At 38.2% G+C, this 26,005-nt stretch overlaps 1 protein-coding gene across 1 annotated transcript in view; it reads left to right on the plus strand.

Moving 5' to 3' along the window:
- Positions 1 to 26,005, plus strand: part of Rnf128 (ring finger protein 128) — a 102,326-nt gene that overhangs the window by 17,934 nt on the left and 58,387 nt on the right. The gene's annotated exons all lie outside the window — the stretch shown is intronic.

A 26,005-nucleotide genomic window follows, 5' to 3' on the forward strand; every position in this document is an offset into this window, starting at 1 on the left:
CAGGGACATGACTTCTTTGTGAGGCTGCTTCTATATAAAGCTCTGGCAAGAGGAACTGCCTAGATTGCCACCAGCAATCCACATAGCTGTACAGAGTGCTGCACCCACACAGGGTCACAGAGTGAGGGAAGCAGATTGCAGCACTGATCTTGTTTCACTGCACTTCTTATAGACTTGTGACTCTTCCACAATAAGCTATTGTCAGTGGCTTGATCTGCCCCATGCTATGGGAAATTGGCTAGAGCATTCAGAACGTCACTCATTCATTCGTATTACTGCCCAAGTTTAAAGTGGGAGATTAGCACATAAATGAACAAGATGTGGTGAGGAGACGACGATTAGGAACCTCCAGAGACTAGAAGCTTTTCTAAGCAGTAGATAACAGTGACTGTTTCCTGAAAACTAGCCTTGTCTATTTATCAAAGTAGACCGAGAAGTACTTCTCCTTGGATTTATTTTAGTAGCAAGTCATTTGTGTTATTGTATTGATCAAAAATAGTAAAGCTGCATTTGCGTTTTGTTGAATGTTTAAGGACGATGGAGAGATGGCTCAGCAGTTAAGGGGATTTGCTGTTCTTCCAAAGGCTCCAGGTTTCCCAGCACCCACATCAGGCAGTTCATAGCATCCTATCATTCCAATTGAAGGGGTTTCAAGGCAATCTTGTAGCCTCCCCAAGTACATTCACAAACCTACACATAGACAACAGACAGCCAGACAGACACATGGATATTCACAAATAGATTCAGTAAGGTCATCAAAGTTAATAAAATACAGACAACTGAAAAAGCCATGTAAATCATTTGAATTACATATACAGTTTCTATTTTGAACATGAATGTGCTTCCTGTATAAAATTACTGCTTCTAGTTTGGTACTCAGGTATAATATAACTTTTTTTAATCACAGAATGAACACTAGTCTTTCCCCAACAGTGAAACATTATTACCTAGAATCCCTTGTTTAAAATTATCCAAGTAATTATTTTCATAAGATATGACTGTATTTGAAAATAATTTCATAATAAAAGGAGTTGTATTTTCTTTATTCTTGTAAGCTCAGACAGTGGTAAAAGTTAAATGTACAAGAACATCTTCCTTGTTCACTTGTAAAAATACATATAAGCTGGGTAGCCTACAAATGCATCTCTGAAGATGTAAAATAGCCACAGGCCATTACTCTTTATTCTGAATCCTCAAAAGAAAACATCAAAGTGCAAATATCCTAAGTAGTGACATTTCATAAATTTGCTTCTTTGGCTGAACTGCTCTATAATTACTTTTTATTTTAGATACTAGGATTGATTAAACCTAGGGCCTTGCGCTTGCTAGGTGAGCACTTTACCACTGAACTACATGTCCAGACATGTAATTATGTTTTGAAACCCAAATTTGGGCTGCGGAGATGGTGCAAAGTGCAGAGGACAAGCATAAGGACAGAATCCCCAGGATCCACATGAAAGCTGAGTAGCCACTGTCATTGCCCCATAAACCCAGTGAATAGAGCATGGGAAATGGGGGCTAGCTGGCTGGCCAAAGTAGTCAAAACAATGAGCTTTTTGCTTCAATATGGAAAGTACAGGGTGATTGAGAAGACAGTGTCAACCTTCTCAGGCATGCACAAACTCACTCATACTCATTTGACCATGCACAAACATATACCACATGAAATACATGTACAGAACCAAACACCAATAAAGAAAACACACAACGTAATGATTTCGTTGTATTTCATTGAATACATTTAAGTCATTTTCTTCTTTCTGTTTTCTTTTCTTTCTTCCTTTTGTTGTGGGAGCATTTTATTTTTATAGAGTAAAAGCTTAGGGAACTTTTTGAAATTTGTCCTTCCCAGGTTATATATCCCATGTTACTTTTTCATCACTGCAACAAACAGCTGAGATCATCAACTTATATGGAAAAACCAGCTAGATTAGATCAATGGTTTCAGAGATTTTGGTTCATAATACTTTGGTCCCGTTGACTCTTGGCCTGGGTCAGAGCAACACATTATAGTAATAAGCAACTTAGCAAAGCTGCTTACATCATAACCAAAATATACTACAAAGGAAGAGGAAGGAAATGGACACGAAGATGTTATACTAAACCCCCCCCTTTTAAAGGTTCGGCTACTTCTCAATAGTACCCAGCCAAAGGAGCTTATATAAGACATGATCCTCTGAAAGAAATTGAGTGGCTAAACTGCAACAGGCAATATTTGTCCTTTAGATAAATGGTTATTTAGATTCAAAGATCATTGGAGCCTATTTCTTTGACCAAATATAATGGGAAGACCAAACAAATCCCATTCACAAATTTACTTTTATATTCATATAATTACTTCAGATATTATGTTATGATTTTAGAGACTATAAAAGTATACTATCATAGGTTACCGTGAGATAAGTCATTAAACAATCCCAAATAATCCCAGTTCCTTCAGTATGGTTATTTCTCTCATCCTTCTGATAATCTGACTCTAAAGTTGACACAGTACTGACATTAAAGGAAAGAAGTGAAAACCAACACAAACCAAATAGCAAGTTTCTGCAGATCTAAGAACTGAATATATATCTGCTCTTATTCCTTGTTAAAATGGCATAAGCAATTGAGAATGCTGTTCTGTGAGATGCAAGGAACTACGGTCTAATTGAGGAAATTGACTTAAGAGAGTACAGAAGATATGTCTGTGTGATAAAAAGGAAAAGCCTTTGACTCTCTGGGGTATTAAAACCCGATCTGAGTACTTTAGGGAGAAGTTCATAAAGGGAATACCAATTGCATTCTCAAGCAGCTGTGTTTTCTGAGTGCCAGAGGATACTTTGGAGAAAAGAAATAATGGCTTCTGGAAGTTTAGTCTGGTTTTGTGGTTTGCCTCAAAAACCAGAAGCTATAAGCAGGAGTTTATCAGACACCTAAATATGATATGTGAGCCATACACAACCCTGTTTGACCAGGAAGGAAGGTTTTGGGAAAGATACTTACTGGACATTTGTTGCCTTACCATACAGAACTTAGTAAAATACTTCAAGCCATGACAAATTGCCAGGTTTGGCCTTGGTAGGGACAGAATGACAAGGTTCCAGCCTCCATGGGCCTCTACAAGTGTCAATGGCTGCTGTGGGCATAAGGCTTAGTTGTATAATGTAGATATTTTCATGGACCTCCTTCAAGGTATGTCCTTCCTGTTAACATTAGTGACTCCACAATAAGCAGAGACAACATGAGTCAGGAGGCAAAGGTGTGGCTAATGTCTCAGCAAAATGGTCAATGCTGGGACCCTCAGGACAGCCCTTAAGGCTGTGGAAAAGAACTCTAAAAACAAGGGTTCAAACATATATCATTTCTCAACTATGTAAAATATAAAAATGCACTACAAGTTGGATAAGGAGCTTCACAGACCTAAAAGAGCAGAGGCAGCTGTTTTGTGAGCCAACTTGTCAGAAAGATACTCAAGTGGGGGTTGGGGGGGAATAAAAAGATTCAGGGAGTGGTAATCACAGGAGATCTCACCCAGCTAAGTTTTTTGTTGTTGTTGTTTATGCCTACAAAGGCAGGCAGATTCCTGAGTTCAGGGTGGGCCTGGGACAAAGCAAGATTAGATCTAGGCAAGGTAAAAATGCTACTTTCTGTGCTTGACAGAGGCAGGCAGATCTCTGAATTATTATGCAATGTTAAAAAACCAATGTGTGCCTGCTGCCTCCTAGGAATCAAAGGGCTGGGGTCATGGGACGCTGACTCATAGGATAATCAAAAGGGAACCTGGAGTAAATGACTGGATTGGTATGTAAAATAAAAGACTGGGCTTATGATCTGTAAGAGAAGAACAATCCAGAGAAAGGTTTTAGAATGGGAAGGGAGAACTGTCTCAAGCAGAACATAGAGAGATCTGTCTAGTGATCTCCAGAGAACTGAGAGAAAGCCAGGTTGCTTTCTGGAAACCTTTCTTGAGCAGAACATATGTTGTCAGTTTGGACCTACAATTTGACTTTGAGTCATTTGTTTTTGCTGCTCCCAGATACCCCTTCCTCAAAGCTCCTCTCTAAGCTGAGGCTGAACCTTGGCAACAAATATGTGAATAATTTCTGTAAAAAAAAAAATTCTGAGCTTAATTTCCTTCTGTCCTCCATAATAAAAAAATCTCACTTTCTGGGCCTGAGATGGCTTATTTAGGAACTAAGGCAACTGAGGCCAAACCTCATAGACTGAGTTCATTACCTGGGACTCACATATAACTTAGCCAAAGAGATCCAACTCCCATAAGTTGTCCTGAAACAGTCTCTCTCTTTCTTTCTCTCTCTCTCTCTCTCTCTCTCTCTCTCTCTCTCTCTCTCTCCCTCCCTCCCTCCCTTTTTCTCCCCATCTCTCTCTCTCTCTCTCTCTCTCTCACACACACACACACACACACGCACAGAAAGAGAGAGAGAGAGAGAGAGAGACTTACATCACCACTACATAATTAAATGAGACTTAAAATGCCCACTTATTTTACAGTAATGAATACTTATTTATAGAAATAGGCCTTTCATTCCCTTCAGTTTGAGAAGGCGGGGTGTGGCTTTAGAAGAGACAAATTCTCTTTATGAACTTAACCCTAAGGAACTCAGATAGTATGTTTTTAAATTACATAATATTTTTAATACTTTGAGATGTTCATGCAACATATTTTGATCATGATCCTGGCCCACTCATCCCCACAACTCCTTCCAGATCTACTCTGTCATTCACTTCTATTTTTTAAATGGAAATGTCCTCATCCTCTTAACTCTTAAAATCTTTCCACCCTCTTTTCAGTGATCTCTCAGCCTTTGATGTAGCATTGCATTGTAAATACCTTAAATTTCTCTTTTGAAACTAGCTATGTAAACCTGATTTATATCCACACTTTCAAAATATGAGTTCATGCTTGAGTTTATTCATCACATGTTGAAGTTCCAGTGACATTCCTTTCCTTAAGCCATTATACAATCAGATGACACAGCGAGTGGTTTTGTCCCAGTCTTATAAAGGAAGGCCCAGCAGAGAACATGTTGAACATTTTTTTTTTTGGCCAGAGTGAACACATTCATCTTCATCTCAAGCATATTTAAATGGTAACTTGTCGCAATGGCATCTGAAATGAAATTTCCAGTGTCTTCTGACACCATATGGCAACTCTTTCAATTAAGGAACACCAAGGGGGAAAAAAAGAAAGAAAAAAGGGAAGAGAGAGAACACCAAGATACTTGATTAGGCAAGGTCAGCCAAGCAGATTTGAATATAACAAAAATCAATCTAATTGATTGTTTTTAAGCCAAGCATTTAAAGATGGGAATAATTTTCCAGAATAAGAGCAACGAGTGAATAGGAAGTCTTTTATGGATACATGCCCATGAGATTAAGGTGGTATATAAGACATAAATGTGCTTATTGAGACCATTATTTTGTATGTTGACCAGTCCTCAAGCAATGTTTAAATTGGTGGCTAACTTTACTCAGTCAAAGTACCTTAGAGTTGCCTCTCACAGAATTGATTGCAATGGTCACAGGATTGATTGTAGCACAGAGGATGAAATTATACTGAAAAAAAGAAACATTTAAGGGCCAAATCCAAGTGTATTTTTAATTACGTACTTTTTTACATTCTCTGTTATTACTGTTTCCTATATACTTGTATTTATAATTGAAACTTGAGTCAATTACTTAAATTTTTTAAGTATGCTGCCCATGCATGTATGTGTACATGTTTGGATATGGGTGCCTGTGCGTGTGTAAGTTTGCGAGTGTATGTGTGCACGTTTACATGTATATGAGTGTACAGACACGTACACACTCATACATGATCATGCTGGAGTCACAGCAGAAACGTAGTGCAGATCAGAGGACAGCTTTCAGTTGTTTGTCTCCTTCCAGTTTGAGTCAGTTTCAGGGATCAGACTCAGGTCATCAGACTTGATGGCAACTGCCTTTATCTGCTAAGCTATCTCACTGGTCCCCTGCTCGATTTTTTTTTTTTTAAAGAAATAAATAAGCAGGGACTCTAAGGAAACTACACCTTAGAAAATGAAATTAAATTCACAAAGCATAAGGCTGATGATCTCAAAGCTGAAGGAAAAAAATCCAGGAAAGTAAGGTTCTTGTTTATAATTTAAGAGTGTGGTTCACTTAAGTAAAAACCCTCAGAACTTTTAAAAGCCATTACTCCTTTAAACATGAATACTTTATATTCTTAATCCCTGATACAGTACAGTGAATCAGAACATTGCTTAAGGCAAGACAGTTTTGGTTACATTTCCTCCACGTTGTTCTGTCTCCCTTTCTAACCTTATTCAACTCAACTACTTATTTCCTAATCAAAGCCTTTAAAGTCTTGCTCTTCTTCCCTGTCCTACCTTAATAACCCCTCTCCATCATTAATAGCATACATGTTTACCTGATATAAAAGTAAGTAAAACATACTAGTTGAACAAAGTGAGTGCTCCATGCTAACCAGTGTTTCGGTGTCATGTCAATGAGCCTTACTCTGTACTATTTCCTAATATCTGTTCCATGTTTAGGCTTCCCTCCAAAAGTATTTTCTAAGTGTTCTTCGGTCATATAAAATTAAAATGACTTTTGTTTGTCTTTAAATTTTATTTATTTATTTATTTATTTATTTATTTGCATCCCAAATGCTGTTCTCCCTCTTGGTCCCTCCCTTACACAGCCTCTCCCCCTTCCCCATCTTCTTCTCCTCTGAGGGGTTAAGGTCTCCCCTGGGTATCTGTCCGCACTCCCACTCCCCACCCCTGGCACATCAAGTCTCTGGTCCTGATTAGGTTCATCCTCTCCCACTGAATCCAGACAAGGCAGCCCTGTTGGGGAATGGATTCCACAGTCTGGCTACAGCTTTTGGGATAGCCCCTGCTCCAGTTGTTCAGGACCCACATGAAGACCGAGCTGCACATCTGCTACATATGGACAGGGAGACCTAGGTCCAGCCCATGTATGTTCTTTGGTTGGTAGTGCAGACTCTGAGAGCCCCCACGGTCCAGGTTAGTTGACTCTGTTGGTCTTCCCGTGGCTTTCCCCTCCCCTCTGGGGCCCAAAATCCTTCCTCCAACTCTCCCATAACCTTAATATGACTAAGAACTGTCACAGCAGAAGTACAAATCTCCCCGTTTGGGTGCTGCTTTTCCCAATAACAAAGTTAAAACTAGAAACACCGTGGTTTTTATTGCTTTTCATTCTTCATGTGAAAATGCAAGTTTTCCTCACCCCCAAACTAATAATAGTAATAATACTTGAAATGAAGTTTAAATAATATGTGTTGTAAGCAGCATGTACCCTGCTGTTTCTTTCTTGCAGATTAGTGTGTGCTTCTCGGAACTAGAGAGGTCCTATGTACTCTTCACCTAGTTTCTGCCTTGCATAACCCTAATACAGTACTGTAACCGGGAAATTGGCAGTGATACAATCCACGCACCTTACTTCGATTTCGATAGTTTTACATGAACTCATTTGTATGTACTGTGAAGTGTTATCAGATATGGAGGTTCATGTGATCAACAGCACAGTCCAGATGCAGAAGAATGTCATTATCACAAGGCTTTCTTGTGTAATACCTTTTCTAGCTGTGTACTCTTCTACTTCACAACCCCTTCTTAACAGTGGAAGAAACACCTTTTGTGTTTTCCAACTACATGTATTTGTTTTCCATTAGGATGTCCTTATAATTGTTAAAGGTGTTATAGAGAATGGGCACAGTGGCACACATCCATAATCTCAACACTCTAGAGGCTGAGGTAGGAGGCTCACTCGTTAAACACCATCCTGCTTCCAAAAGAAGAAGTTGTATAAACAGAATCATAGTATCCGAATTGCCTTTTTGTACTTAGAACAAATATCTGGAGATCCATCCAGATTGCTGTATTTACATACAACAACATATATTAACAGACCTTTCGTTTTTCATTGCTAAGTGGTATTCCATAGTACCATAATTTCCTTTATTGTTTCCTTATTGCAATATAACTAAACTGTTTACAGATTTTGGTATCTGCGCCTAAGAAACTGTGAAAGCAGGAAGAAAACAAGAGAATACAACAAAGTACGTGAACAAAGTATAGTGCTGCACGCATATGAAAATACAATTTTGTCCATTAACAAAAATGTTAATAAAACAAGAAATGAAATTTTATGTTTTTATTAATATGATTCATTTGTCTGAGACAAAGGTCCGACTGATGAATCATGTTCATCTCATAAGTTTTATAAGAAATGCAGACTGACTCCCATACTAGATGTGCCACTTTACACTCCCATACAAAAATGTTGCTATGTTTTAGTGTCATGGGGTCCTCACCATTATTTGTTGTTACTATTTTAGCTGTTGTTATTCATTTGGGCCATTTTGGTATATATACAGTGACATGGATTTCTAAGTATATTTTCTGTGTGTGTACATGAGTGTATTATGAGAACCATGTGTGCACAGGACCCCCGTTGGAAGTCAGAAAAGGGTGTTGGATGCCTTGGAACTGGAGCTATAAACAGTTGTGAGATGTTATGTAAGTACTGAGAACCAAATCTAGGTCCCCGGAAGGAGCAGCAAGTGCTATTAACCACTGAGCCATCTCCCGAAGCCCTCACACTGTGTTTTTTTAAATTGCTGTTTTCTTAATGACTAATGATATTGGACATTTTTCCATGTGCTTATTGGACATCAATATATCCTTCTGGGTGAAATATCTGTTTAAGGATAATCTGAAAAGGCATTCAAAACAGGAATAAATTCTTTGTAGATAAGAGATTTGAGTTATGTCTGGTGGATAACATGTTTTTACCAAAGAGAGGAATGCTGTTCAACTGGGGTTTCTAGAGTGAGTTGTCTGCAAAGACAGACATTCTAATGTTGACTCTTACCCCAGTGAAAATGTTCCTATGGAAGACTAGGAAAGTAGACTCCTAGAACAAGGCTTGGCATTCTGATAACCAAGAACACAAGTGAATGCAGAAAACTAACTTTGGGCAACAGTTACATGGATTTTTTTTTTAAAGTATATTTTTTATGTGTATATGTGTATGTATGCGTGAGTGTATTATTAGAACATGTGTACACAGGAGCCCTGTTGGAGGTCAGAAAATGGTGTTAGATGCCTTGGAACTGGAGTTATAGACAGTTGTGAGCTGTCTATAACTTCTACAGATGCACTTTCTATAGTATACCTGTAAGACAGTGTGATGTTAGTGGGGAGACTTTGTTACATTCATCTTTGTATCATCCTCAGAAACTACCATAGGACTTTGCAGATATTGAAAGCTTCAAAAAATGTTTATTACTTCTTTAAAACAACAAATAGTGAGGCTGTAATGAAACTGGAATACATCAACATGTTGTTGGGAGTGTAAAATAAATGGGAGATTATGCTGTAGCTATCAATAGATGTAGTTTGTCATCTTGTTTTAAAACTCACCACCATACATTCTCTGGCATAGGGAATAAACTCCTTCAGTTCCAACAGGGTAGTTGGAATGCTTACAGGCAAAACTTTCTTCAAAAAAAGAACATGTATCAAAACTCTGAGGTGGCTTTCTACTTCCTAATGAATTAAGACCAATTCCCAAACATGCTATTAAATGTCAACAGAACCCCTAACATCCCCTTTCCATCTCGCTTCCCACATAGCCTTCTCCTGTGCTCTAGCACAGGAGAGTTCAAACCCTGACTGTGAAGCTTATGTTCCTGAAATCCTTTCTCTTCTCTTGTCCTTTGAGACCCTGAAAATAGTCGATCTTTAAGGCCCTCCTCAAATGCTACTTTCTACATGAAACCTTTCTAAATTCCTGCATCGATGTTCAAGTAGGATTTTGTACTCACGGCACTTGTCTCTCTGACCATTCTTTTGTTTAAATGCTATGCCAACGCAAAAAAAAAAAAAAAAAAAAAAAAAAAAAAAAAAAAAAAAAAAAAAAAAAAAAAGCAACCCACAGACAACTCTCTCAAATGCATTTTACTAAGTGAAAGAAGTCAGACACACAAAAGACTAAATAGTTCCATTTATATGGCATTCTGGAAAAGACAAAATTATAAGGAAATAGAATAGTGGCTGCTAGTGGTTATGAATAAGGAGGAGGGTTAGACTCTAAAAGCATACCATAAGGAAATTGGAGGAATGGAGAAATTATTTTAGATCTTCGTTGTGGTAGCCATTAAGTATGTTTATCAAAAGTTATAGGACTGTATGCTTAAGAGAATATGTTTTATTTTATGCAAACTAAACTTTGGCAGAAACAGTGGAAGGCGCATAGCAATTAAACAGCAAACTAGACAAAGTATTCTTTAGTTGCTGCTATCAATTTCTTTGTCTTTTAAATATATTCTGATATACTGAGTAATTCCTGGGGATACATGGCTTCCTTCTCAAAGAACTATTATCCCTGATAAAGAGAAAGATATGTAAGTAAATAAATGTAGCATAATGTAAGAGGCACATTGCTTGCTATGGATGCAGTAGAAAAACACTTGCCTATAATGCAAGAGGTCGTGGGTTCCATCCACAATCCTGCAAAACATGATACAGTGAAGTTGTAAAGGATACCACGATCAGCTCAGCCTGAGTAGCTGAAGGCCTGGAATTCAAGTCAATACATTGCTATTTTATTTATCTTACAATAAGAGCTAGTGAAATTAGAACTGTCTAACAAAGAATATCTGGCTAGAGCATAAGGGATGATTTTAGAAGGGTGGAGTTACTCAAAACAGATTAATTATTTAAAGTAAGTCCAAGGAAAAAAGTATCACTTCTCAAGTCATAGACAACTGACAGTAAACGACAAGTTCAGTGAAAGCTGATCATCCAGTTGCATACAGGCTGAAACAAATAGAGGACCCAACAAGTTTTTAAATAACAATTTACCCCTGGCGGACTGAGATACTTAGTGGAGAGACTTTGTTGTGTTCATCGTTGTGTCATCCCTGGAGACAGTTATGGGAAGTTTCAAAAATATGTATTATTCTTCTAAAATATTTTTATTTTATGTATGTATACCTGGGCATATGTGTGTGCACCACATTCATGCAGGGGTCCATGGAAGAGGGTGAAAGGGGCCTTATGATGGGAGTTACAGCCAGTTGTGAGTCACCATGTCCTCTTAAATTCTGAGCCATCTTTCCCACCCCAAAATGTTTATTATTATAATTATTAGAGAATAGGTGGGTTTTCTCCCCTTACTGTGTCTCTGTCTGTCTGTCTCTCTCAGACAGGGTGTCAAGTAGCCCATTCTTATCTCAAGCTTGCTTGACCTTCAAATGCTGGAATTGCAGATTTGCACCATCACACCCAGTTGTACATAGCCTTGGAGATGCAGCCCAGACAGAGCTTCCTGCAAGGTAGATAAGCACTATATCAACTGAGCGACATCCCCAGCCCCAAATTTCTTTTAGATTACTGAAACACCAAAATAGAAAGTTGTATATCCTGTACACCCACAGGTGTGATTTCATACATCAGAGTACACCAGAGAGTGGAAATTAGTTTTTTTTTAAAGTTTTATGACTCAATGTGTATGGTGACTGCAAAGATTGGGTAGGAATCGACTAACAATGTTTATCTCTGAAAAGCCTGCTTGTTCTTTGGTTGTTCCATGCTACCTCACAGGGCTTGTAGTGAGAAGATTCTGTTGACGAGAAAGCTGAATGACCAAAAGTAATGTAATTCCACTCTCTAGGATACTACTCAGAAGCAAGTAGCTATTTCGTGTCTTTAAACTTGAACATTATTTTTTTTGTTGTTACATGCCATGGGTATGGCCTATTGAAAGCACTGATTACAAATTTGCCTGCTTCCTGGAACGTGTGTGTTGACAAGTTTTCAATCTGTCTTGAATCCAACCCAATAAAAGGCCTGAAAAGAAAGGAGCAAAGAGTTAGGTCCTAAACACCGTGAATGGCCCAAACATGTGCTCTTGCCAGCTCTCTAAATACCTCCGTTGTCATCTAAGCGAATAAGATGTTTAATGAACTGATAGGCTCACTGAAGGTAAACTTAAAGAGACACGTCAAACAAAAAGAGCTCCAAGCCTTCAATTTCTGTCCCCCTCGGCCCCCCCCCACACACAAACATTGCTGAGACACTTGGCTGCCTCTGGTAAGAAGGCTTTCTGTGACTCCAGAGTTGACAGCATACAGAATATTAAGCAGTGGCCGATTCCTGTGTCTGAATTAGTTTGCTGTAAAAATCTTAAAATACTGTGATCCTTTCAGCACGCAAAGGTGCACAGAGATATAGCACTTCAAAAAGTATACTGCCCTAATAATTGGCAGATTGTCAGCTTAGGGAAAAGGGATTTTATGGATGCCAGGGTGAGCGGTGGCTCAGTACATCTGGCTATGTTTTCCTTTTGAGGTCTATGTTAGTAATTTTCCCCCAGGAAAGTTACTATATTGTATACTGCATAATTTGTGGTGAATCAAAACTAAAATAGTTTTGCAGCTATATAATATTCTCTTATTGAAAGTTTGCTTGTCCCTTGCTGGTTTCCTCTTACCAACAGAACCATAGCATTTGTTTCATTGGGGGGGGGGTGACAGAACTTAATTATTGTGTGACCCACAAGTGACACGCTAGCCAATTGCAGTGTCTCCTCTATGTACTAGCACCTGGTCACTTATTGCCAGATACTTGTTTACTCCAGGTTATTGATCAATTTTGAGCCCTGGGCAGCTGTAGCTAATCCTAATGCATATAGTTGGCAGCTGTGAAGTTGTGACTTTGCCCCTTGCAAATACAAATTCGCCTTTGCCCACATCCATGGAAACTTTAGCGTCTAAAGGGCAAGTCTTGGCTTCAGTAGGTGATTGTGATCACACACTGTGTAAACACACATATAAGGATGTTAATTTTTGAAATTTGTATTCACCCCCAAAAATGACTTTATTTAAGGTTTTAATTTATTTTTTATTTCTTCAAATATTCATACACGTCTATAAAGTCTTTAGATCAGTATTAACTCTCAGTTATATTCTAAACACCTATCCACCTTTCAGTTCTTCCCCTATACCCTCACCCTTTCCCTCCCAACATTATGTGCTTGCGCTCTTGCTCGCTCTCTCTCTCGCGCTCTCTCTCTCTCTCTCAATAGCCACAGACTCCATTTATTGCTGCTTGTGTGTGCATGGGTGTGGGACCATCTCCTGGAGAATGCTTCCCTAAGGAGAAATGACACTTTTACTTCCATCCCATCCTCTGTGATGTTGCTTTAGCCTTAGATGTAGGAGTGTTGTAGATCTATCAACTGGGGAGAGACACTCCACAGTCAGTTGCTCTCTGCATCTTGACCAGTTGTGAAGTTCTCTGTGATGCCCTCTATCTGCTGAAAAAGAAACTTCCTCGATGAAGGGTGTGATGGTTTGTATATGCTCAGCCCAGGGGGTGGCACTATTATGTGTGGCCTCGTTACAGTAGGTGTGGCCTTGTTGGAGTAGGTGTGCCACTGTGGGTATGGGCTTTAATACCCTCATCCTAGCTGCCCGGAAGGCAATATTCTGCCAGCAGCCTTCAGATGAAGATGTAGAACTCTCAGCTCCTCCTGTACCATGCCTGCCTGGATGTTGCCTTTTTCTTGCCTTGATGACAATGGACTGAACCTCTGAACCTATAAGCCAGCCCCAATTAAAATTGTCCTTATAAGAGTTGTCTTCGTCATGATGTCTGTTCACAGCAGTAAAACCCTAACTAAGACAAAGGGTGAGATTTACACTTATCTGTGAGTATAAGAATAAGTGTTTATAATGCAATTGGGAACTACATTGATTTAGGAAAGTGGCAGTAGTGGTTCTTTACTACATTCATGCCCTCAATAGACACATGTAGTTCGGCAGGTTTAATATAATATGGATGAATTTGCCCTCACTGAGTTGATCTTTAGTACAATTAGATGGTTGTTGGTTACCTCCAAGATGTACATACCACTAATGAACCTTTGGGAATATATTGCCATGCTGGTCATTGATGTGGTTCATAGACGTTATAGCTGGATAGGACTTTCGATTACTTCTTTCCCTTGGAAACTTGCATAGCAACTTCAGATACTATGAGTACTAGTCCTAGGGGAGAATGTTTCTAGATCAGTTCCAGCTTCATTTCTCCAAGTCCTGTGTCTGAAATATGTGGGTCTTCAGCAAGAAACTGAAGTTCTACTATCTTGTAGTAGGGCTTGAAGGTCTTATCTACCTTTTTACTGTAACATAGTATCTTCTATATAAAATAGGGAGCTACACTCATAAAATCCTAACAATATGGTCACCTAAACAAGGCCTGCACAACAACACCACCAGTTGACATACCAATGTAGATAAAGGAAATCTCACAGGGCCCATATCTAGATGAAGATATACAGGAAATAATTAATGGCTACCAAGAGATGGAGAATCAGTCTTACCCAAGGGCAAGCCTCCCTATAGGCTATCCCATCCCAAGTTGTCATCCTCAAACGTATATGCATAGAAGCAACACTAAATGGAATCAGCAGGTTCTATTTATGTATAACAACAGCAATAGTAGAAGAGGAAGTCATGAAGTAAGGTGAAAATTGGAGATAGAGAGGGATCAATTATCAATAGCTCCTGTAGTAGGTGTGGGACTTTATGAATCCCTCCCTGAGCCATGCTGAGGTTTTCGCTGGCATGATCTTGTGCAAGTCTTATGTATACAGTCCCAGCTACTTTGAGTTCATGTGTATGGATGCACTGTCATTCAACAAATACTTTTTTTCTATAGACCCTTACCCTCTTTGGCTCTGAAATTTCTCCACCTTCTCTTTTGTGATGATCCCTGAGACTTGAGGGAGCTATTTTATTTTTGGTAAATAATAACTACATAAATCTATAGAGTACAATGAGATGTTTGTTCAATGCCTATAGATTGTGGAATAATAAAATGATGCTAGTTAACATACACATCATGTCAGATGCTTATTTTCATCATGAGACTTTAAACTCTATAATTTTACCTATTTAAAATGTGCAATACACATTATTATTAGATATAGTCACAATAGTCACAAGGTGTGTAATAGATCACTAGAAACTATTCATCCTAACTGAAATTTTGTACCATTGATGAACACCCCCCTTTCCTTGTCCACAGCACCCTAACCCCAGCTTCTGGCAGCTATCATCATCCTCTCTGCTTCTATGACTTTGGCTTTTCAAATTTTGTGTGTTAGTCAGATAATGCAGTAATTGCCCCTTTATGCTGACTTTACTTACCATAATGGCTTCTAGGCTTATCTATGTGGTTTTATTTTAAAGGATGGATAATATTCCATAGTGTATTTGTGTCACATTTTCTTTATCCAACCATCCATTGATAGACACTACAGTTGTTTCCATATTTCAGTTATTGTGGGAGTGCTGTAACGAGCGCAGGAATGTAGCCATCTCTTCAACACATATTTCATGTCCTTTGGTTAGATGCCCAGTAGTAAGATTTCTGGATCTTACTGTAGTTCTATTTTTAGTCTTTTGAGGCACTTCCATTCTGTTTTGCATACTGCAGCACTAATTTACATTCTCACCAACAATGTACATAGGTTTCTAGGTTCCCTTTTCTCAACAACCTTGCCTACATTCAATTTGTCTTTTACAGTTTTCCTACTAGTCAATCTAACAGGTATAAAATGTAGTTCCTCATAGTTCTTGCATTTCATTAATGATTATACATTTTGAGCGTTTCCAATATCTCTGTTGATTATTTGATTTGTTTTGAGAAATTTCTGCTCGCTTCTATTACCAGTTTCAGAGAGTAATTCATTTTCTTGTTGAATTCTTTTCATATTTTTAATATCAGTTCCTGATCCTAGTTATAACTTTCAAATATTTTATCCCACTTTTTATACCAAACAAGCTTTCTCCACAGCTGACCTCCCTGTTTTTTGAGACAGGGTCTCAAATATTCCAGGCTGTCCTCAGACTCACTATGTACCCAAAGATGATCTTGAACTCCTGAACTTCTTTTTACAACCTCCGAAAGGCTGAGCTTACACGTATGTGCCACCCTGCCCAGTTTTCTGTGTTGCTGGCCTTGTGTGTGCTTCATCTCTAGCCCTTCAGCTTTACTAAAAGCTGCTTTGATTATTTCAGAGCCTTTGTACTTCCATACAAATGGTCGAGTTTTTTCTAGTTCTGTGAAGAATGACATTGGAATTTTTATAAGGGAAGCACTGAATTTGTGGACCACTTTGGGTATTACAGATATTTTAACTATTAATTCTTTCTATTCTTCAGCTCAGCATCTTTCCATTTATGTGTGCTGTCTTCTATTTCTCTCATCCTTGCTTTATAGCATTTGCTATAGAGATCAGCTACCTCTGGTTAAAATTCTTCCTATTCCGTGTCATTTTGAGGTTATTGTAAGTTCACTATCTTTCTCAATGTCTTTTTAAGAGAGCATATTATTAATCTGATTGTTTTCCATTAATTTTCTATCCTGTAACCTTACAGAATGTGTTCATCAGTCCCCAAAGTTGTTTCCAGGAGGTTTTATGGTATTCTGTGTATAATAGGATGTCAGAAAAAGAGGCCGGGGCAGAAGTTTAAATTAGTCCATAGCTCCCCCATGTCCCCTGGAGGTCACTGCTACCAGAATATTAATAAGGACTCACTTCCTTTCAATAATATCTGATTACTTTTTCTAATTTTCTGAAGCCCTGTAAGATAACTCACATATACGAGTTTTTATAATGCAATAATTTTCTTGAATCAAAGGGGAGAAAGGTCACTCATCACAGAACGTCTCTTATCATGTTATGATGCTCACTTCTTCTTTTGTTACTGATTGAATGGCTCTCATTTCTCTTTCTTATGTAACATAAGTGGTCAGGACTTTTGGTACTACGTTGAGCAGAAGAAATGAGGATGAGCAACCTTGTCTTGTTCCTGATCTTAGATGGCAAGCTTCCAACTTTTCAACCCTTAGTAGGAAGGCAGCTGAGGGCTTGCTATATACTGAGTATTGTTTCCAATAGTCCTACATTTTTAGAATGTTTCTGTAGTCCCAGTGAGAAAACCCAGGAGCTATCCCCTAAGCCTGGATACCAATACTTAAAATGTCTTTTCAAAATCACCAGTTTTTGTAGGAAATAGCAAATGGAATGGAGTCCTATTCTGTTTGTGGGTTGTATTGCCCAGGTACATTTTAAATTACTTAACTTGTGCCTTTGTGCCTTATTTACTGTGTTAGTACCGGGTCTAAACCATTCACCCGAATGTCTCTGCTATTGTCTTACACACTAACAAAATCATAAATATCTATTTAAATGTATAGTCGTATGCCACATAGTGTCATTTTGGTCAGTGATAGATGATGGTGGTCCCATAAGTTTAAAATGAAACTGAAAACTCACTGTCATCTAATGGATGCATAGCTGAAGATGTCAGAGGAAAAGAAAGTATAAGAGAAGAAAGGAGATTTCCAAGAAAGTTTGGTAAAATGTTTATCAGAAAGTGTTGTAAGTATTCTATAGCTACTTAAAAAGTTTGAAAACATATGAACTCAAATGACTAACAGGCTGTATTTATATATTTATATATTTAGGAGTGTATATGTATGTAAAAACAATTAATACAAAAAGAGGCCACGAATTTGAGGGAGAGCAAGAGGGGTATAGAGGATGGTTTGGAGGGAGGAATAATTATATTATCATCTCAAAAAGTAAAACAAATGAATTTTAAAAATATAAATGCTCACAAAGTATTATCCTCTTTGAAGGTAATTCTGTGCTTTAAAAAAATGAACAAAAGACAGCTTGGACATATTTCTGACATAAAGAGTAGCACACTCAAGAAGATCCTAAGGCAGTTTAAGACAAATGCCAGAAGACCTTGTTATCACAGTGGATGACAGTCCTGTTCCTGTTACTTCCCTGAAGACTGAACAGGGAAGTGGGAGATAGGGATTTTGATGATCCTGACCTTGTATAGGCCTGGGATAGTGTAAGCGTTTGTGTCTTTATTGCTAATAAAAATGTTTTAAAGGTAAAAATAATATAATAATAAATAAGTGTAAAAGGCATACAAAATAAAGATATATAAAAAGAATAGCATTATTCATAGTGGTAGTGCATGCATGTCATCTTGACACTTGGGAGACTGAGTCAGGGGACTGAAGCACATTAGAGAATAGCCTGGGCTACAACATGAGTCCATGCCAGAAACTCCTAACAAGAGCTCCTTTCCAAAAGAAGAAGGAAAGAAAGAAAAGAAAGAAAAAGAGATAGACTGACAGATTGGAAAAATGGCTCAGAGGTTAAGAGCACCGACTGCTCTTCCAGAGGTCCTGAGTTCAATTCCCAGCAACCACATGGTGGCTCACAACCATCTGTAATAGGATCTGATGCCCTCTTCTGGTGTGTCTGAAAACAGCTACAGTGTACCCATATAAATATAATAAATAAATCTTTTTTTTAAAAGACAGACAGAAAGAAAGAAAGAGAAAAGGAGGGAAGGAAGGAACAAAGGGAAGGAGGGAGGGAAAGAGACATACTGTAAAATTTGTGTTTTGATGATTATTACAAAAAGTTAAAATATAAACATTTATAAACTAAAAAAAGATGAAACAAGCAAAGAACAGCTTATTTATTAAAATAGTCCAAGTTCTTTTATATATATTTGCTACAGAGGAAAAAATAAAAAACAAAATTTCTCTGTCCTCTTAAAAGGCTTCTTTGCTGGTGAATATTTTCCTAAGAACAAATAGTCTTTTATATAAATGTTCTCCAAACGCTCATGAACAAAAAGTGTCCAACGTCTGGATACCAACAATACAGTCTCTGACTGCATACTGGAGTTTTTCTGTCCTGAATTTGTGATCTGCTCTCAGAGTCCTTTAATTTCTCAGAACAGAAGCCTCTTTGGGAGAAATAATGGGGGTGGGGGGACAACACTGGTATCAATGTAGTACAAGGCTAATTCACTATTGAAGGAAGAAAAATATTTTTATTGACTTAGTGTTGCCTCTGTATACAGTGTTTATAAATTCTGGTAAGACTGGTAAGCTCCAGTCATGATAATTGCTGCATACATATGTACCACTTAAAAATAGTTTATACCATATTTTTTATCCTTTTTTTGTCCTTTGGTGTTTTTGCATGTACAAATGTTTCTGACTGTTTCATAACTGGCCCCCATGCTCAGTACAATAGTGTGCTTGTAGGTTTATAGTCTAGGACACTAGGCTGTATCATTGTATCGTGTACTGAACCTGTGTAGTGGGCTACTCAGTAGAGGTTTATAGAAGTATATGAGTGATGTCCACAAAATGATGCTATTTCCTAATTATGCACTTCTCAGTGAAGCTGAATTTAACTATACTATCAGAATTATGAAGCTATAATCTAAGTGGCTCAAAATAAATCTATTCAATTTATCATTAATATCCCCACTTTTTGGTTGAGAAAGAAGACATAGAACTTCTACTGTCATACAACCAGTCAACTTCAACATTAAAAATAAGGGTAGAGATTGAAATGAGTTTCTATGGCTCTAGACTATAGAGTGGCATATTAGGATCGAATGACTAGATTGAAGATAAGCTTCAATTATACAGTCAGTCTTGTAGGGTACAATTCATTAAAAATTCTTTTTCATTCCTGTTTTATCCAAGTTTTCTTTTTTTCTTTTATCAATAACACACACGCACACACACACCCCACACCCCTTCTTGTGGTCACAGATTCAATTCCTTTGGAATCTTCAATTCTCTAGAAACTCGAAAAGGAACTATAGGAGACTAGATGAGACAATATGGGCTTCCCTCGTAAACTCATCCAACAGCACAGTGAAGCAGAAACACCCCACATCTCCACTGCTCCCTTCAGCACCTTCTCTGCTCAACTATCCCTTTAAGCCATTTCCACTCACCTTGAGTTCTTCTCCACAGTTAAGCAAAGAAATTCTACAGCAATCTGGGATCCACTTAACTACCTCCCTAAATTCACTATATGTAATTTGATCCCCTGGTAGAAATCAAGCAGATACATTTTAGTCCATATTCTCTGTGATATACTACAACAAAGTGTACTTCCTGTGCTAGTTCTCCTCACTGAGTGCACCCACTCTAAGCATGTGTTGAAATACTCATTTCTATCCATGCATATGAGTGAGCTTGTACAACTGAATATATAGACATTCATAATGATTGTGAAGCATTTGATAACTAGACACATCCTCAGTCTCCACTATCTAGGATTTCTGGGACTGCTCAGCAAGACACCAAGGGTCACTGGTGAATATGTTCTTAGCATCTTAAACTCTTACTGGAGATGGCCAAGAAGAATCTGTTCTCTTCGAATTGTAATGGTATCATCTCCATGTATGCAGAGTGGTAGTGCATCAGGAGAAAAAGAATATGGAACTGGGGACCAAGAAAATTTCCATGAGAGCCGGGCGGTGGTGGCGCACGCCTTTAATCCCAGCACTTGGGAGGCAGAGGCAGGAGGATTTCTGAGTTCGAGGCCAGCCTGGTCTACAAAGTGAGCTCCAGGACAGCCCGGGCTATACAGAGAAACCCTGTCTCGAAAAACCAAAAAAAAAAAAAAAAAAAAAAAAAAAAAAAAAAAAAAAAAAAAAAAAAATTCCATGAGAATTCTAACTCTGCCATATACTTACTGTGTAACTTTCATCAAGATACTTCATCATTTTACAACTTATGTCCTCGTCTGAATTATAATGGGAATTTTAATAATATTGTGTATTGTGAAAACTGGAAATATAATTGATCCTTGTAAAGTGTTTAGTACATAGTAGGTTCCCCATAAATAGAAGGTCTTTTCCTGCTTTTATTTTTCAATGTAGTGTCATATAAGATGCAAAGTGAGAAAATGGCAAGAGTGTGGTTTTTGTACAAGGGCATGGGGTCAGATTCCATTTGGTAATTTGGTAAAACCATGGATGACATCATCAAACTCCTAGACCTGGACCTGTTTCTTCTTCTGTTAAGATGCATTATATAATCTTTACACGTAAAAGCTATCTGGACCATAGCAGGTTCCCATTTATAGCCATTCATGATGGACACAAGGAGACTGCTCTTTGTTTTAGGTACAGCGTACTGAATACTGCTAAGCCCCTCCCTAAAGTTCTATCTTTTCTTCTGATGTATAGTAACAAGACTGTAGACCAGTGCAGGCTAACTTGAGTCATATCTGCATTTGCAAGTGATGATATGTTATCTGCAAACACGGAAGTAGCCTTATATGTAGGCAATTTGTTTCCTTTTTTCAGTTCTTTTTTCTCTCTACACTCCCACCATTTTTATCTTCCTGCCTAAATAGCAGCTGTTGTACTCCTTCTCTATAGAGCCTGCACAACTATGTTATCCAGCTGTATACCTACAGCATCACCAACATGGAAGACATTAGTCATTTCAAGCTATGTTTTGTCATTTCTTTAATGGTAAGAGGTCAGATGTGATGTGATGTCTCAATTTTTTTTTGCAGACATATTTTAGGCTGTGCACTATTGTCCATCTCTCTGCCTCTGTAGATACTCTGGGTCATAGGAAATGTAATCTCTCATAGTGGTGCCACGGTGCTGCTCCTGAAAGATGATGCTCTGTTTATCAGTTCATCATTAGATAGAGGCTGCTCAGGGCTGTTTCATTTGCTGCTGTTGATAGAAGCATCTAGCAGGGTTCATCTTTGTAATAGGATTTGAAGAATACGAAAAGGCTTTTGGCTCAGAAGTTATTCCCTCCCTCAATGGTGACAGTGCCTGAAATGCATTTGCGAAACATTCCTTAAACTTTCTTTAGCATAAAAACAATGTCTCAGTGTGCAAGCCACTCTACGGAAGGATGGCGTGAGTCATTATCAAGCTATTAATACTTATAGTCAGAACTGCATTGGAATTCGGCTTCTGTTTAACTATGACTTTAGGCTGGCTGCTAATTTTGAACCTGTTTCCTGTTTTGTTAAAAAAAAAATGGGGCTTAAAAAATGGAGACACGCATGTAAAACACCTAGTAAGTGTTTGAAGAACAGTAGTTGAGTAACTTAATAACCTTAAAGAGAGTAGCACTCTGAGAGAATATTCTTAGGATTCATCAACTCAGTTGCTAGGAATCAGGTGAAATCTGGTTCATGGCCATTCCTGAGATCGAAGGCCCTAGTTGAACAGGGATATGCCCAAAGATACTATAGAGACACTGAAGGCCCAGAATCAGAAGAAAAGAGTGGGGAAGTGGGAGGGAGATAATTGAACTACATTAACAGGAACTTTCTAACAGGAAAAAAAAAATTTAGTCTTACTCAGGGTGTGATGCTTTGTGAAGGAGTGCGATCTGGTACTGCAAGTTCTCAAGCAGAAGTGGGTGCTAGCATCTCTAGTCAACTCCCTGACAATGGTGATGTGACTGATCAGCAGCAGACTTAACTCTTAGTAGTGGGCAGCTGTTGTAGTGTGAAAATAGTCTGCAGGAAGACATGGGGATAAAGGTAGGGACAGCCAGCAAGTTATTCATCATGGAAAGACAGTTGACGCAATCAGGATCGACAATCTGGTTCTCAGCTTGGAAAGCTTTGAAATTTAACTGGTAGTATAACCAGAGGCTGGCCTCTTGGGGACTGACTCAGAGTTAACCAAATCCACAGGAGACCAATATGCAAGCCAGAATGCCAATTGATTAATTTATAATGAGAAGTATAACCTCCAAATGGACCTGATACTGGTGTTTGCTGATGAGTACATTATCTCCCTGTAGGCATATTTACTTGAGAAGCTAAATGATAATAAGAAGGTTGCTTGGTGAGGATGGACTCAGAGCAAGGGGATAATGCTTAATGGTTCACGTCATCAAGCTATGGTAGCCTAATGTCTTCAGTTCATAATTGGGCAAGACCGCCAAAAGAGATCTGATGATGTTAGTCTCCTCGCTAGTCTTCCTATCACCAGTCTTGCTTTCAAAACAATCCAGATATTTTTTAAACCGAGATGTGTTACATTATTTATGTGTTTCACTAGCTTCACTATTAATCCATGACTTAGAGACTAGAAAAATGGTTCAGTGGTTAAGAGCTCTTCCAAAGGACATGAGTTTAATTCCCAGCACTCTTGTGGCAGCTTACAACTGCCTGTGACCCTGGTTCCAGAGGATCCAATGCCATCTTCTGACCTCCATAAGTACCAGACACTCACATGACACACACACATACATGCAGGCAAAACAAACATACATATGAAAGACAATTTAAAAATGTAAAATTCACAATTTAAACCCATTAATTACAAAAAGCATAAAATACACAGAAAAGTTAAAAAAGAATATCCCTATGCCCACCATGTAGATGTAACAATCGTTAATCATGTTGTCAAATTTGCTTTATGTGTATACTCATATGTGATATGTGTATGAGTTTGCATGTTTTAAACTCTTTACATTCCACCTACTTGACTAGTTTCATTTTCATTAACTCACCCTTCATAGCATATATCCCAGCTATATCTAACTCTTGAATGTTAGTTTCCGGCTTGTTCTCTGCTATCCTCATATGCCCTTACTTGTTACCATCTTTGCTTAAGTGACACCATGCTTTACTAAATCATACTGCTCATTAATGCATATGCTATTATCTATCTATCTATCTATCTATCTATCTATCTATCTATCTATCTGACTTTCCTGCTAAACCTTGACTTCATTGAAAACAGGAACATTCCCTTTATGCCTCTGCCTCTTCAGTGCCTTACATTTAGTAAGTGTCCAATAATAAGACAAGCCAATGACGTACTACACGGTTCCACCTGGCTCCATTACACACAGCTCAAATCAACGTGTCTAAAGTGACCTTATCTCTTTCTTGGTTATCAACTGTACACATTTTAAGGCCTCTTCTTGTACTCCCTGCCTGAACACATCCAGTCTTTAGGCTCAACTCCATTCCTCCTCCGTCTGTAGCATCCCTCAAAATAAGTGCTGTTGATTTGGCCTTCAACATGAATTCCCATCCTGCCCACATCTGCTCACCTCTACTGCCTATCTAGTCCATCTTACCTTCATTTCCCATTTGGAATATCGCCAAAAATCTACCTCAGCTCCCCCATACTACTATTGTTCCTGCCAATCTATTATCCACAGAGAAGCTATAGCGATTTCCAAATTGCAGATCTGATATTACTCTCTGTTTAAATCCTGATTATATTACTGTTTTGGATAAAGTCCAGATACTTACTAACTTTATTCCCCAAAACTCTGAAAGATCTGGCCTCTATATAGCCTTGAATTTATCTTTTATTTTTATTACTTACATCTTGTCGTGTTGGGGATGGACCCAGAACCTCACATGTGTTTAGTCAACTTCTCTACCACTGCACGTCATTCTCAGACCCTTCATTTTCTCTCTATTACCTTCCTTTCATATTCTAGGTTTCATCCATTTTGCACTTAGAAGGCCTGCTGTAATGACAGGTTTCCAGCACTTCTGTGGCAGGTCCCCATGCCTTCTCTTGTGTTGCTCTTTGCCTAGAAAGGCTAATCCTCTTGAGCTCAGCACAGGGAACTCTTCTCTGCTGTCCACTATTGGCCTGTGCTGTGTAACCTCTATTGTAGAGATGGGACCATATGCATACACTAGTCAGTAATGCAATGATCACTTCTTATCCTTTGAAGTTAATTCATGAGCTAGAAAGAATGGTTGATATTTTATTTATCTTACATCTAGTTCACAGCATATAGTACATGTGAGGAAATACGTAAGAAATAATAAAGGGAGGAAACGAATAAGCATTTCTCTATATTTATTTTTGTACATATCTTATAAAATAACTCCTTTCTTTTGATCACATTCTCTTCCAAGGACAATATAGTTGATTTTCATTCAACTAGTATTGTTTAATTGCATTTCGATTGTTCTTCATGAACAAACTCAGACAATTTCTGGAATTATACTAATCTTATAGATGGGTGATACTATTCTGGTTTTATTAGGGGGAGTGTTTTGCATCTCAAAGGTTAATACCATTGACATTGGGGGGGGGGATATTTTTCCACACCAGCCCCATACTCACCCCCAAAAGGCTCCTAAAGTTCCTTTTAACACTCAAGGTTCATGTTTCACAGACTATGCGCCTGAATTTTAGCTGGTGTTTGCTAGATAGTGTTAATTTTCCTCTATGTTTCTCTGGGGTCCTAAGAGTATCAAGAATAGAATAAAGCTATGCTTAATCTTGGGAAATACTATTAAGTAAATGCTGGGCCAAGGATTTGGAGATGAGAGTGATTGGGACAGTTGTGCTAGAAATGAGATTGAACCAAAAAAGTAGCTAAGACTGAATTCATAAACAGCATGGTCTCTGGTTATTACTGCGAGGCAACAACATTGATATTGTAGAACTCCTGTGCCCCTGAATGTGTTGAGTAACAATATTTAACATAATTTTCATACTCAGCTAAACAGGCTCCTGAATGGTTTGCAGGAAGACTTTTTAACTATCTGATCACCTCCATGCGCTCAATGTTATCATTCCCATTTTACAATTTCTAAACAAATCAAGGCACAGAGAAGTAAATTCGAAAGGCTTAACACTGTTCAGAAGCTGAGCCTGGTAGCACATGTCTTCAACTGTAATCTCAACTAAGTAAGAGGATTAATAAGTATGCATATGGTACTAATTTACATAGTTAGCTCCAGGCTGGTCTGGACTACATAGGGAGACCCTGTCTAAAAATCAGAATCATAAATAAACTCTAAACTGGCTGTCACCTGGTATATTAATTCAGCTTAGTTCCCTGAACAATTTTTGAGAATCCAGAAAATGTAGTCATTGATAGTATTGACAGAAATGTCTGCTGAACTATGACTAACTTATAAACTAACAGTGACAAGTGTGAATTGTCCAGGTGGGCCGGCCTCATTCTTGTTGGTATCAAGAGAAGAAAGGCAATGTAGTTAAGATCATGAAGCTTGCTGGAATATCACTTAGGTCAAATCTAATTTGTGGGAGGTGAAAAAAGAGGAGGCTTGGCTTTGAGGTGTGTGCTGGTAATTCTGTTGT

Source organism: Arvicanthis niloticus, chromosome X (assembly GCF_011762505.2).
Source record: "Arvicanthis niloticus isolate mArvNil1 chromosome X, mArvNil1.pat.X, whole genome shotgun sequence".
In the NCBI taxonomy this organism is placed as follows: domain Eukaryota; kingdom Metazoa; phylum Chordata; class Mammalia; order Rodentia; family Muridae; genus Arvicanthis; species Arvicanthis niloticus.